We start from the raw sequence: 13,420 nt of genomic DNA, 5'->3' as shown, positions 1-13,420 counted from the left end.
CATAGAAATTCTCAAAGTAAAATTGCAGGCTAAATTTATAAAATAATAAAAGTCCACACTTTTATTGACCCAAGTTAGAAATAACTGTAGTTAAATGATTATCATTTGGCCTTTGGCCTTTAGTGTACACATGCCACCCATTGCAGATCTCCTTCTGGTCCACCTCTCAGGCTGGCAGGAAGGAAGCAGAGTGCTATAGAAGCTAGCTGGAGTGTTGCTAACCAGCAGGGTGATCTTTAGGGCCCAACAGCTCATAGGACACATTGTCATCATTGAGGTCACTATGGTGGCAGAACAGCCTGGTTCTGAAATGAACCTTTTATCCTGACTGTGTCCTCCCATTTCAACTTTAAGTCAGTCAGTTGACATCTATTTATTGAGCACAGCTGAGGTAGGCATTTTAGGATACAGAAACCATCAAAATCAGATATGTCTCCTGGCTTTGTGGAGATAGAAGACTAGTGGGAGTGATAAGCATTAAATAATTACACCAATAAACAGAGTAACAGAATAGGTGCACTTCTGTGATTTCTGTTCTGAACACCCTCCTTTTTATGTAGTTAAAATATGGAAAGTTATATTTTCCCTATGTAACTTATTATATACAGAATATTCCTGTTCACAGAATACATTTACATACAAGGTAGTACTCACAAACCAACTATATGCTATTTTATGGGAGATTTAAGTGGTTATTAATAGTAATCTTGACTCTTACTCCATATGCTGATTTTAGAACTTAACCTTTGGGTGAACTGGAGCTTTATTGTGATAAAGGTCTTAGCACCTGAGGGAACACAGGTGCTAAGAGACAAAGTAACCAAATGACTCTATTTAGATTGGGGAAACAGCAGTCTCACCGCCTCTACTCTTTGCCAACCCCTTTGTAGATTCTCAGAGACCCAGATTGGGTCTTTGCCAAGATCTGGAATAATTGTCCCAAAATATAGCTCTGAAGCAGCAGTTCAGTTTGTAGGAAAATAAGGTATTAATAGGAATGAGACACTGAAGAGGTATCTCAGGCAGTACTTCTGAAGTAGTTCAGAAATGTTCAACTCCACTCTTTATACAGAGCTGCTCTTTGTTTCATGTCTGATTTCTTCTGCATGAACAATACCCATTCTTGTATTCAGATACAACAATCCAACATTCATTGTCATGATAAAAATAGAAAACGACAGGAATTGATTTTTCATAGCAATTAGTCCTACATCTGTTTTCTGATTTCTTGAGCATATACAGGCAAAAGAGGGAGGGAAGTAATATGGAAGAGAGTGCCTCATGCATTTAATAGGAGATAGTTGTTTTGGCAATCAGGAATGATGGAGGATACTATGTTTCAGAGAGTTTTTTTCCTCATTTCAGATTTAATTTTTCCTCATATATAAGAAACATCTTCTGCTAAGAACAGATTTGTATAGTTAAAATAACAACAACAACTTTATCAGGTGTTTTAAAAATCTCTTTTCATGCTTACCATTTGAGGGACCATTTTTCAATCCCATGTGTTTTGCTTGTACCAAAAGGACCTGATAAGATCAATTACAATAATGTATAGAGTAGCATTTTTGTAAACTATTACATGTTTTAGGATGATAAGGTACTATTACTCTTCATTCATTTTACAACTATTTATTGAGAGACTACGCTGCACCAAGCGCTGCACTAGATGCTTGGAAAAATGCAAAGAACAAGGCAGGCAAAGTCCAATTTGAGACCTCACAGAAATTACATTTCAGAGGGCTGACAGTCAGTAACCTATAATATGGGATAAGTTCTGGAGACTTTGCTCCATCATCTAGATAACTCGCCTTTCAAAATGCCATTCAAGCATTACTTCCTTCAACTAGTATTCTTTTCTACCATGGTGTGTGCACATTTGCATCATAGCACTTGTCTCACTATAGTGGGATAGGTCTTGGTTTACCCACCTGTCTCCTGTGTTATATTGTTAGCTCCTGAAAGGCAAGGGACATGTCCCATTCTCTCCTTGGTATCTATAATGTTTTACTTGCACATAGAATGTACTTAATTAATGTTTGTAGTAATAGATCAGTTAATGCGATGCGTGGTGATTAACCTTGGCTCTGAAATTATGGACTATTGCAGAAGAACTATAAAATAGGAAGTGCTATCCAAGATCATATTGTCTAGCCTCCCTTCACATATGAGGAACTTGAGTTCTGCCGATATGCTATATTTTGGCCAGAGCAAATCATTTTGTGTTTTAGTGTTCTCAACTGTAAACTAGAGATAAGATAATTTTGGAACTGAAAGAAAGTTCACAATGATTTCCTTACCCAAACATTTCATTTGAGAGGTAAATAAATTGAGGCCCAGAAAAGTGAAGCCGCTTATCTAAAGTTCCACAGCAAGTTAGTAGCAGAACCCAAAGCAGACCTTCTGGCACCTATAATAATTCTTATTTCACAATCCCAGGTCCTTTCTCCCTGTAAACCTTAGTATTGTCACAAGATTGCTGTGAAGTTACATGGAAAGAATAGGTATGGATACCGTGGTTAGAGTATAAATTAGTGTTACCACTTTCAAAAACACTTTGGTATTGTCTAGTGAAGATGTACGTCCTCTACAACCCAATGGTTCGACTCCAGGGAATACTCCTGAGAAATTCTTGTACATGTAAATAAAGAGGCATGGGCACAAATATTTAGAGCAGCTTTGATAATAATAGTAACAATAGAGAAATAAACAGCCTCGATGTTCAACACTGATGTCCATTGACAGAAAATAGATAAATAAATTTACGCATAAACATAAGATGAAACATGATGTAGGAAAGAAAACAAATCTCATAAACATAATATTGAGTGAAAAAAGCAATTTCACCTCCAGTGTCAACATCCAGAATGTTTCATGTAGTATAATATCATCTATAGAAAGTTCAGACTGGGAGACCTTGTCTCTATTAAAAAAAAAAAAATTTAGCCAGGCATGGTGGCACACATCTGTAGTCCCAGCTACTCAGAAGGCTGAGGTGGGAGGATCTCAGGTGGAGGATCACTTGAGGCTGGGAGGTCAAAGCTGCAGTGAGCCATGGTTGCACTTCTGCATTCCAGCCTGGGCAACAGAGCAAGTCCCTGTCTCAAAAAAATTATATGTATGTATGTATATGTGTGTGTGTATATATATACACACACATATATACACACACACACAAATATATATTTAAAAATTAAAAATGGAACATTCAATTATGAGCAAAGCTAAGCAATACACGTGGTAAAGCAATAAAAAACAATGAAGAAATGACAAATACAAAATACTAAAAGGTCTAGTGTAATATTCAGCCCAAACCAAATATCATCATTGTAGAATGAACTTCTGAGATAGAACAAGTCTGAAATTTCATTTAAAAAATGTATTATTGCTATACTTCCATTATTAAGCCATTTAATATCCCAGTTGTTTTAGTTTTACCTTCAGTATAGGAACAATTTTTTTTTTAAACACTGTTAACTGTTAGATTGCTCCTGTGGACACTGACCTACACACTTATGAAACTAAATAGATGCTCACTGTCAACTGAGGTCACTACAGAACCAAGCTATTTTTAGGGTGCTTCAATTTTCTTTAATATTTTCATCTTTGTTATACTCTGTATATTCTCTATTACGTATATAGTTGAAGACGATTTGTCATGGATGTAGTCATAAATGATTTTGGAATTTTCCTCCTTGTGAAACTTAGAGGCAACAATGCTGATTTTTAATTCATCCTCACAAAATACTAAGGCCTCAAATGGGACTTTTCCTTAAAAGTCTTATTTATGGCCTATATGGAATTAGATACTTGAAATTAAATTCACTCCTTAAAGATGATGTTGTGTCATGTGGGAAACACGAGTACATCAAACAAATAAAAAATATTTGAATTACTATCCAACCTAATCTATACTATTTGCTCTGGAATTATTATGTAATTTTTATGAACGTTTATTAGCTTGAAAAGTATATAATTTTTTCATATAGTTATCAAGTAAACACACTCTTTTAAATTATTTATACTAACTCTCAATCTATTTGCCTACTGTTCATTTTTAAGAGATAGGGTCTCGCTATGTTGCCCAGGTTAGATTTGAACTCCTGGCTTCAAGTGATTTTCCTGTTTCAGCCTCTGAGTAGCTAGGATCCCCTGTTAATTTACCTACTTGATGTGCATAGTCATTGTGCTTGTACATAAATTTAACAGCTTCCTCAATCATTATTTATTAGTGCAGCATTTTACTCCTGCATAGATGTGTATTTATGCTCCAAGTGATTGAGAATTTTGACATCTAGAGAACAGAGGCAATTTTCAGTCCAATTATCATCTGGAATGCTTACATTTGAAGCTGAATATTTTGATATTTTGATATAATAATTCCAAATGTTGTTCTCTGATCATGCACAAGTTCAGGGAAACCGAAAGGATGTTGATGTGGGCTTGGCTATTCAGCTTTCCAAAGACCTAGCCCCAAATCAAAACCAAATAACAGACTTGGCCGGAATACAGAGGCCAAAAGCAGAACTCTGTTATCTCCTTGACGGACATTGGGTTTACAGGTATTATGGCTATACTTTATAATTTGCATACACATTACAGACATTCTATTGTAGGTATCTAATATTTAATAATTAAAAATTGTGAGGATCTAGAGGTATTTTGAAAAATAAGAATATCCTGTAAGGATAATCCAAGTTGTAGCCCATTCCTCCTTTTCCCAGTTTCTTTTTCACATGTTGCAGACAGTTTCTTTCAAGAGGCCCGATCCACCATGACTCTCATATTCAGCACTCTAGTGCTCCTCCATGTTACTCACATCTGGGACTGGCTGGCTCCCCTTGGCAGCAGGTGTACCACTTAGCAGCATTCATACTCAGGCTGTGCTTTGGTTGAGACTTACTCCATACTTCTTTGGATACCACATATGCCTCTGGCAGACATACAGATAGGCATATGAATGTTAATAGACCCTCCCTTACTGCAGATTATTCCTAAGAAGATTTAATGAGCTAAGCATATTAACATTTAATAGCTTAAAGCACCATTCATATTTATAGTCATCTCCCTGGAGGTAAAAGAACATTTATATAGGAATTGCTGAATACCTTCGAGAAAAGTATTAATATCTATTTGCTTGTGTTTATGGGCCCAAAGACATAAAGAACAAGCTGGTCAACTCTGTGAGGCAGCCAAGGACATAACGCATAATCCTCTCCCTCCTTTTTTTTTTTTTTTATCTTGGGGACTGATGACAAGATAAGTTTTCTTTTCATGGAAGATGAACTGAGTTAGCAACTAACAAGTGGTGAGGGGACTTTTTTTGAGAATTTTCTATGGCCTGTGAACTTAAATGTATGCATTGGTAACAGGAAGAGTCTATTGTGAATATTTTATTGGTATTATTAGGAGTAGGGATTATTAGAAGTAGAAGAATAAACTGTTGTTTTTGTTTTTTCTAGAGACAGGATCTTGCTCTGTCACCCAGGCTAGAGTGCAGTGATGTCATCATAGCTCACTGCAGCCTTGTCCTCCCAGGCTCAAGTGATCCTCCCACCTCAGTCTCCCAAATAGCTGGAACTGCATGCACACGCCACCACTCCTGGCTACTTTTTAAATTTTTTTTTGTGAGACGGGGATCTCCCTATGTTGTCCAGGCTGATCTTGAACTCCTGGGCTCAAGGAATCCTCCCACCTCAGTTTCCTGAGTATCTGGGACTATAGGAGCATACCACCATGACTGGCTAATTTTTTCTTTTATTGTTTGTAGAGACAGGGGTCTCACTGTGTTGCTTGGGCAGGTCTCAAATTCCTGGCCTCAAGTCATCTTCCTGCCTTGGCCTCCCAAAATGCTGGGATTACAGGAGTGAGCCACTGGGCCTGGCCCAGTACATGTTCTTTATGTGAGGTGCTTCTGGATAACAAAGATCAGTTATAATCACATGTAGCAGTGGAATACAAAAAGCCAAAACCATGTTTTATTTATTTATTTATTTATTTGGTTGGTAGGTTGGTTGGTTTGAGAGACACAGTGTCTGTCACCCAGGCTGGAGTTAGTGCAGTGGTGCCATCATAACTCACTGTAGCCTCAATCTCCTGGGCTCAAATGATTCTCCCACCTCAGCCTTCTGAGAGCTAGGACTACAGGCTCACACAACCACAACTGGCTAATTGAAATATTTTTTTTTGCCTGTAATCCCAGCACTTTGAGAGGCTGAGGTGGGTGGATCACGAGGTCAGGAGTTCGAGACCAGCCTGGCCCACATGGTGAAACCCTGTCTCTACTAAAAATACAAAAATTAGCCGGGCGTGGTGGCGGGAACCTGTAATCCCAGCGGAGGTTGCAGTGAGCCGAAATTGCGGCATTGCACTCCAGCCTGGGCAACAACAAAAACAACAACAATAACAACAAAAAAAAAAAAAAAAAAAAGAAAAGAAAAAAGAAAAAAAAGGAGTCTGAGCTGAGTTGTTGGGGGAGAAATGCTAGAGGAGGAACAAAAGGAGAAAAGAGTTGACAGCCATCAGTGAATGATAAGAACATGGATAGAGGAGGAAGAGGCTGTCAACTCTGTCAGCTTAACAATTTGTAAAATATACAAATGTTTACTTAGAAATTGATAAGGTTTAGAGGGATTCAATATGGTACTGGAAGGTCTAACAAGAGTATGTAAGCAGGAAAAAGAAAAGGCATCCAAATTAGAGAGAAAGAAGTAAAATGGTCGCTGCTCATACATGACATAGTCATATATGTTGAAGACTCCACAAAAAAAACCTGTTAGATGAATTTAGCAACGTTGCAGAATAGAAAATCAATACCCCCAAATCAGTGGCGTTTCTATACACTAGTAATGAACAATGTGAAAACACTTTAATTTACAATAGCATCAAAAAGATACTATACTTAGATAAAATACTTAGGAATAAATTTAACCAAGGAGGTGAAAGACTGGTATGCTAAAACTACAAACATTGCCAGAAGAAATTAAAGAAGACACCAATAAATGGAAAGACACCTTGTGTTCATGGATTGGAATTCATATGGAATTTCAAGGGACCCTGAATAGCTAAAATAATCTTGAAAAAGAAAAAAGCTGGACATCTCACATTTCCTGATGCCAAAACATACTACAAAGCTGTAGTAATCAAAATGGTGTGGTTCTGACAAAAAGGCAAACCCGTAGAACAATGGAATAGAATAAACAGCCCAGAAATAAGCCCTAGTGAATATGGTCAAATGATTTTTGACAAGGGTACTAGATCACTCAATGGAGAAAGCACAGTCTGTACAAAAAAAAAGTTTTGGGAAAATAATATCTGCATGCAAAAGAATAAAGTTGGACCCCAACCTTACATTATATACAAAAATTAACTCAAAATAGATAAAGATCTAAATGTAACACCTAGAACCATAAAACTGCTAGAAGAAAAACATAGAGGAAAACTTCATGACATTGCATTTGGCAGTGGTTTATTGGATATAGCATGTAAGTACAGCCAGCAAAAGCAAAAATAGACTAAATCAAACTTTAAAACTTTTGTGCATTATAGGTCACAATTATCAGAGTAAAAAGGCAACCTATGGAATGGGAGAAAATATTTGCGAGTCATATATTCAATAAGTGGTTAATATCCAGAATATATGAAGAATTACAACTCAACAACAAAAACAACACAGTTATAAAATGGGCAAATGACTTACATAGGCATTTCTCCAAAGATGACGGACAAATGGCCAACAGGCACATGAAAAGATGTTCAGCATCACTAATCACTAGAGAAATGCAAATCAAAATGATAATGAGAGCCTCCTCACGTCTTTTAGGATGATTACTCTTAAAAAAATAGAAAATAAAAAGTATTGGTGAAGATATGGGGAAATTGGATCCCTTATACACCGTTGGTGAGAATGTAAAATGGTGTGGTTGCTGTGGAAAACAGTATGAAGTTTCCTCAAAAAATTGAAAATAGAACTACTGTATGATCCAGCAATCCCACTTCAGACCATATATCTACAAGAATTAAAAGCAGGGTCTCAAAAGAGATATTTGCACACCCATGTTTATAGAAGCTATTCGTGATAGCCAAGAGGTGGAAGCAAAGTAAATATCCATCAATGAATGAACTGATAAAGAAAATGTAGTGTAGACTGGGCACGGTGGCTCACCCCTGTAATCTCAGTACTTTGGGAGGCTGAGGCAGGAGGATTGCTTGAGCCCAGGAGTTTGAGACCAGCCTGTGCAACATAGAGACCCAGTCTGTGGGGTGGGGGTGGGTGGGGAAGCCACGTGTGGTGGTGTGCTCCTGTAGTCCCAGCTACTTGGGAGGCTGAAACAGGATAGCTTGAGCCCAGGAGTTCGAGGTTGCAGTGACCTATGATTATGCTACAACACTCCAGCCTAGGCAACAGAGTGAGAGCCTATCTCTTAAAAATTATTTAAAAAAGAAAATGTGGGCCAGGCGTGGTGGCTTACACCTGTAATCCCAGCACTTTGGGAGGCTGAGGTGGGCGGTTCACTTGAAGTCAGGAGTTCAAGACCAGCCTGGCCAACATGGTGAAATCCTATCTCTACTAAAAATATAAAAATTAACTGGGCTTGGTGGCACATGCCTGTAATTCCAGCTACTCAGGAGTTGGAGGCAAGAGAATCACTTGAACCTGGGAGGCACTGGTTGCAGTGAGCCAAGATTGCACCACTGCACTCCAGTGTGGGCCACAGAGCGAGACTGCATCTCAAAAAAAAAAAAAAAAAAAAAAAAGTGGTGTGTGTACATATTAGAATACTATTCAGCCTCAATAAAGAAGGAAACCTATTATTTGTGACAACAAGGGTGAAACTTGAGGGCTTTATGCTAAGTGAAATAAGCAGTCAGTCACATTTTATTTTTTCATATGGTTGATTATCAGCATGCAGGAAATAAGCCAGTCATAGAAAGACAAATACTGTATGATTACACCCATATAAGGTATCTAAAGTCAAATTCTTAGACGCAGAATGCAGAATGATGGTTGTCAGGAGCTGGGCAAAGGGGGGAAATGGGGAGTTATTGTTTAATAGGTATAAAGTTTCAGTCTTTCAAGATGAAAAATTTATGGAAATTGGTTGGACAACAATGTGAATATACTTGACACCACTGAACAATGCATTTAAAAATGATTAAGATGGTAAATTTTATGTTTTGTGTTCTTTACCACAATTAACATTTAAAAACATTAAAGGAAACTTAGACATTATCTATTTTAACTCACTCATTTTGTAAATGCTAAACTGAGTCTCAGAATAGGGAGGCAAATTGCTTAATGACCTATAGCTACTTTGTCAAAGATTTAGGATTTCTGAACAACATAATAATGAAAAATGTGTGTGTTTGTGCCCTAGGAAAACATTTATGGTGTTAAGTCTCAGTGTTGTTTTGCTCTTCTAAAAAATATTTTATAACAAATCTTGAAACTACAAATGTCATACAGGAAGCAAAAAATTAAAAGCCAAAAACCCCAATCCATGTGCTGTATGCAACTTTAATTTGGTCTTACATTTCCTGCAAGATGAAAACAAAAAACAAAAAACATCTTTCAAACATAGTTAGGCTTTATTATGGTCTCTGTGCAAACAGTTTTTTCTTTTTCAAATGAATTTTGTAGGCTTGGACTCAGGATAAAAACTCTCTGACATCAGCAACTTTGGATTCAAATCCTAGGCTCTTAGCTTGAATGTTTGCTTTATTATAAACTGCTATGGTGTGAGCCTCAGAGTCAGAAAAATACATTAGCTGCTCAATTTTTAAAAATAATCCTTATTAATTCTTTTCTCCCTTTTTTCCTAGAATTTTCTTTTCCCGTCAAAAATAGCTTAGGAGTGATTAAAAACCTGGAAAGTGAAAGACTGTTAAATGCAAATATGCATGTCTGCGCACACACACACACACGCGCGCGTGTGCACACAACTTTAAAATCGTGCTTCGTTGTTTTGTCGTGATTTAGTGGATTCAACAATCCTCTCTCTTCCACCCTGATTCTCTTATTAGTCTAAGCTCCATTTTTCTCTGTCCTGTTTTTCTTTAAACACGATTTCGGTTTAAGAAGTTTAGCTTCGGCCAGGTGTGGTGGCTCATGCCTGTAATCCCAACACTTTGGGAGGCCTAGGTGGGTGGATCACGAGGTCAGGAGATCAAGACCAGCCTGGCCAAGATGGTGAAACCCTGTCTGTACTAAAAATACAAAAATTAGCCGGGCAGGGTGGCACGCGCCTGTAATCCCAGCTACTTGGCAGGCTGAGGCAGAGAATTGCTTGAACCCAGGAGGCAGAGGTTGCAGTGAGCCGAGATCCTGTCACTGCACTCCAGCCTGGGTGACAAAGTAAGACTGCATCTCAAAGTGAAAAAAAAAAGAAAAGAAAAGAAAAAAGAAGTTTAGCTTTCACAGTCTGTTTCAAGGCTCAGACCATTTTACAATCTTATCTACAGATATGATTACAACTTTCAATTTCCTTTTTTGCTTCCATTTGATCCTTATGCACAAGTGTGGTTCACTCGTTCTTTCATTGAGTCTGTCAATTTGTTGAGCACTTATTATGTGCTAGATATGTGCTACATGCTGGTGAGGTAGCAGTGAACAAAAACAAGTTCCTTACTGTCACAAAACTTACCGTCAGGTCAGAAAAGCAAAAACTAATCCTCTAATCATACAAAGAAATAAAAAGTGACCACTGTGATATACACAATGGGAGAGGTATGTGGCTGCTTCAGAGCATTTTATACATCTTTGGTCAGGAAAGCATTCCTTGGGAAGTGAGGCTTGAGCTGAAAACCAAAGGATAAGGTGCAGTTAAAAAATGGAAGCATTGGCTGGGCGCAGTGACTCATGCGTGTAATCCCAGCACTTTGGGAGGCCAAGGCGGGTGGATCGCCTGAGGTCAGGGATTTGAGACCAGACTGGCCAACATGGTGAAACCCCATCTCTACTAAAAATACAAAACTTAGCTGGGTGTGGTGGCAGGTGCCTGTAATCCCAGCTACTCGGGAGGCTGAGACAGGAGAATCCCTTGAACCCAGGAGGTGGAGGTTGCAGTGAGCCGAGATCGGGCCATTGCACTCCAGCCTGGGTGACATGAGTGAAACTCCATCTCAAAGAAGAAAGAAAGAAAGAAAAAGCATTTCAGGTAGGCAGAACAAGGCTATGGGATGACAGGAAGCAGGTTGGGTGTGAGGAAGTAAGAGAAGGCTTAGTAGGCTAGTAGGCTAGTAGGAAGGTGAAAGAGTACAATGGAAAATTCATTTGTGGCTTCATGCTGCAGAAATTCATGCACTGCCTTGTTCTAGTCTATGTTAAGCAGTTTTGACTTTATCTTAAGTGCAATGGGAATCTGTCAGAGTGTTCTGTGGGTGCTTGTGTGTAGTGGTGGTGGGGAGAGTATGATCATATTTATTTTGGAAAATGCCACTTTGGCTACAGTGCGAATAATGAAGGGGGTTGAGTGAGAATGCAGATAATATTTTAAAAGCTATCATTGATGTAGCACTTACTGTATTAAGCACTGTTGAAAGGTATTTTATATGTCTTGTCACTGAATCTTCGCAACAACCCCGCAAGGTAGCTACTGTTATTGTCCCCACTTAACCTATGAGGAAATTGAAGTTCAGAGAAGTGAATAGACTTGCTGAAGAACACATAGCTGGAATGTGGGAGAGCCAAGATTCTATCCCAGGAGGCTGTTCCAGTATTCAAGGTCGGAGGTGGTGGTGTCTGGGACCAGGGTAGTGGTGATGGAGAGAAGTGAATAGATTAAAGAGATATTTACCAGGTAAACTTTATAGTAATTCACGGTAATTTGGACATGGGGCGGGGGTAGAGAAAAATGCTAAGGAAAGTGTCTAAATTTCTGGTTTGCATAATTAGGTGGCTGGTGGTACTATTCTTTGAGCTAGGGAACATTGAAAGACAATAAAAGGAACTTGCAAGAGACAGAGAAGGAGTAGCCAGAGAGGCAATAGGCAAAGCAGGAGAATCTATCATGGAAATCTTGGGGAGCAACGGGGGGATGATTCAACAAGAAGTGATGGTGAACAACAACATCAGCTGCTGCTAAGGATTTTCTGTTCAACTTGATTACTCCAAGTTCTGTTGCATTTGCTGCAGGTAATAATTCTCAAAGGTTCAGCCCAATTTGTCACATTCTCCAGGGTGCCAAAGTCAACATGTCCCTTCATTTGGATGTCTAGAGCTGTTTGCCTTTTTGGATGAAATTGCCATCAGGTGCTGCCTATTTCATAGCCCCATTGCTTGCCTCCACAGACAGGAACTAACTTGCTTGCCACCCACTCACGGATTCAATCCCACCTGTGTCTCTGGACCAATCCTGATTTTAGACAGGGGCAAGTCGGGCAGTTCTAGCCTAGCCATCTGAGTTTCAGTATCGGGTTATCATTGTTGCCTTGACATTGTTTCACCATTTCTGACAGCTGGGCTTCTTGCCTTCTTTCATGTGTCTGAGTCCTCATCTCTGCCAGGTGAAATAATGGCTATGAAAATGCTTTGAGGGCCAGGCATGGTGGCCCACGCCTCTAATCCCAGCACTTTGGGAGGCTGAGGTGGGCCGATCATCTGAGGTCAGGAGTTCAAGACCAACCTGACCAACATGGAGAAACCCTGTCTCTACTAAAAATACAAAATTAGCCAGGTGTGGTGGTGCGTGCCTGTAATCCCAGCTATTCGGGAGGCTGAGGCAGGAGAATCACTTGAACCCGGGAGGCGGAAGTTGCAGTGAGCTGAGATCGTACCATTGCATTCCAGCCTGGGCAACAAGAGCGAAACTCCAATTAAAAAAAAAATTATCATCCAGTATATAAAAAATATACATCAGCTAAAAATGTGTCTTTCATAGGTATCTGATTTACAAACTAGGCACTGTTGGACAAATCTGGTTTAATATTGCATATAAATGTATTTAAAATGATTTTATGAATCACCGTTGAAAATCTTTTTTTGTAGTTCATTTTTCTGTTAAGATCATAATTTTAGAATATGTGATTCCCATACAAAGAAAGTCCCTTTGTGATAGAATTAAAGTAAGACTTATGAAATATATCACGTTTGTATTGTTTATAGTGTATGCTTCTCAGTTTTGTTCTAGAAGGTGTACCTGAATCCACACTCAAATATGAATGTACTTGGTTCTGTGAAAATATGATAGTCAGGAATCTGATCCTGCAGAATGGATAAGTGAGATTGTTCATTTCACAATTGGATCATTCATTTTTACCTTTTCCCCTTTTCATCTACTTCCATAATCTATGCAAGCTGGCACAGGCTAGTGGAGAAGGGGTAGAACATGAAAAAGGAAAAAAAAAATTAAAAGAACTAATGGTCTATATACTGGCTCCCAGGGACAAGGAAACAAAGGGAGTGGTGTTTGGTGAAAAAGCT

At 38.7% G+C, this 13,420-nt stretch overlaps 1 protein-coding gene across 2 annotated transcripts in view; it reads left to right on the top strand.

Annotated features, from left to right (window-relative positions):
- KLHL13 (kelch like family member 13) overlaps nt 1-13,420 on the top strand; it is a 424,794-nt gene that overhangs the window by 201,300 nt on the left and 210,074 nt on the right. The gene's annotated exons all lie outside the window — the stretch shown is intronic.

This window comes from Macaca mulatta, chromosome X (genome assembly GCF_049350105.2).
Source record: "Macaca mulatta isolate MMU2019108-1 chromosome X, T2T-MMU8v2.0, whole genome shotgun sequence".
NCBI classification, from domain to species: domain Eukaryota; kingdom Metazoa; phylum Chordata; class Mammalia; order Primates; family Cercopithecidae; genus Macaca; species Macaca mulatta.
The sequence above is the reverse complement of the archived record's forward strand: the minus strand, read 5'-3'. Positions and strand labels throughout refer to the sequence as shown.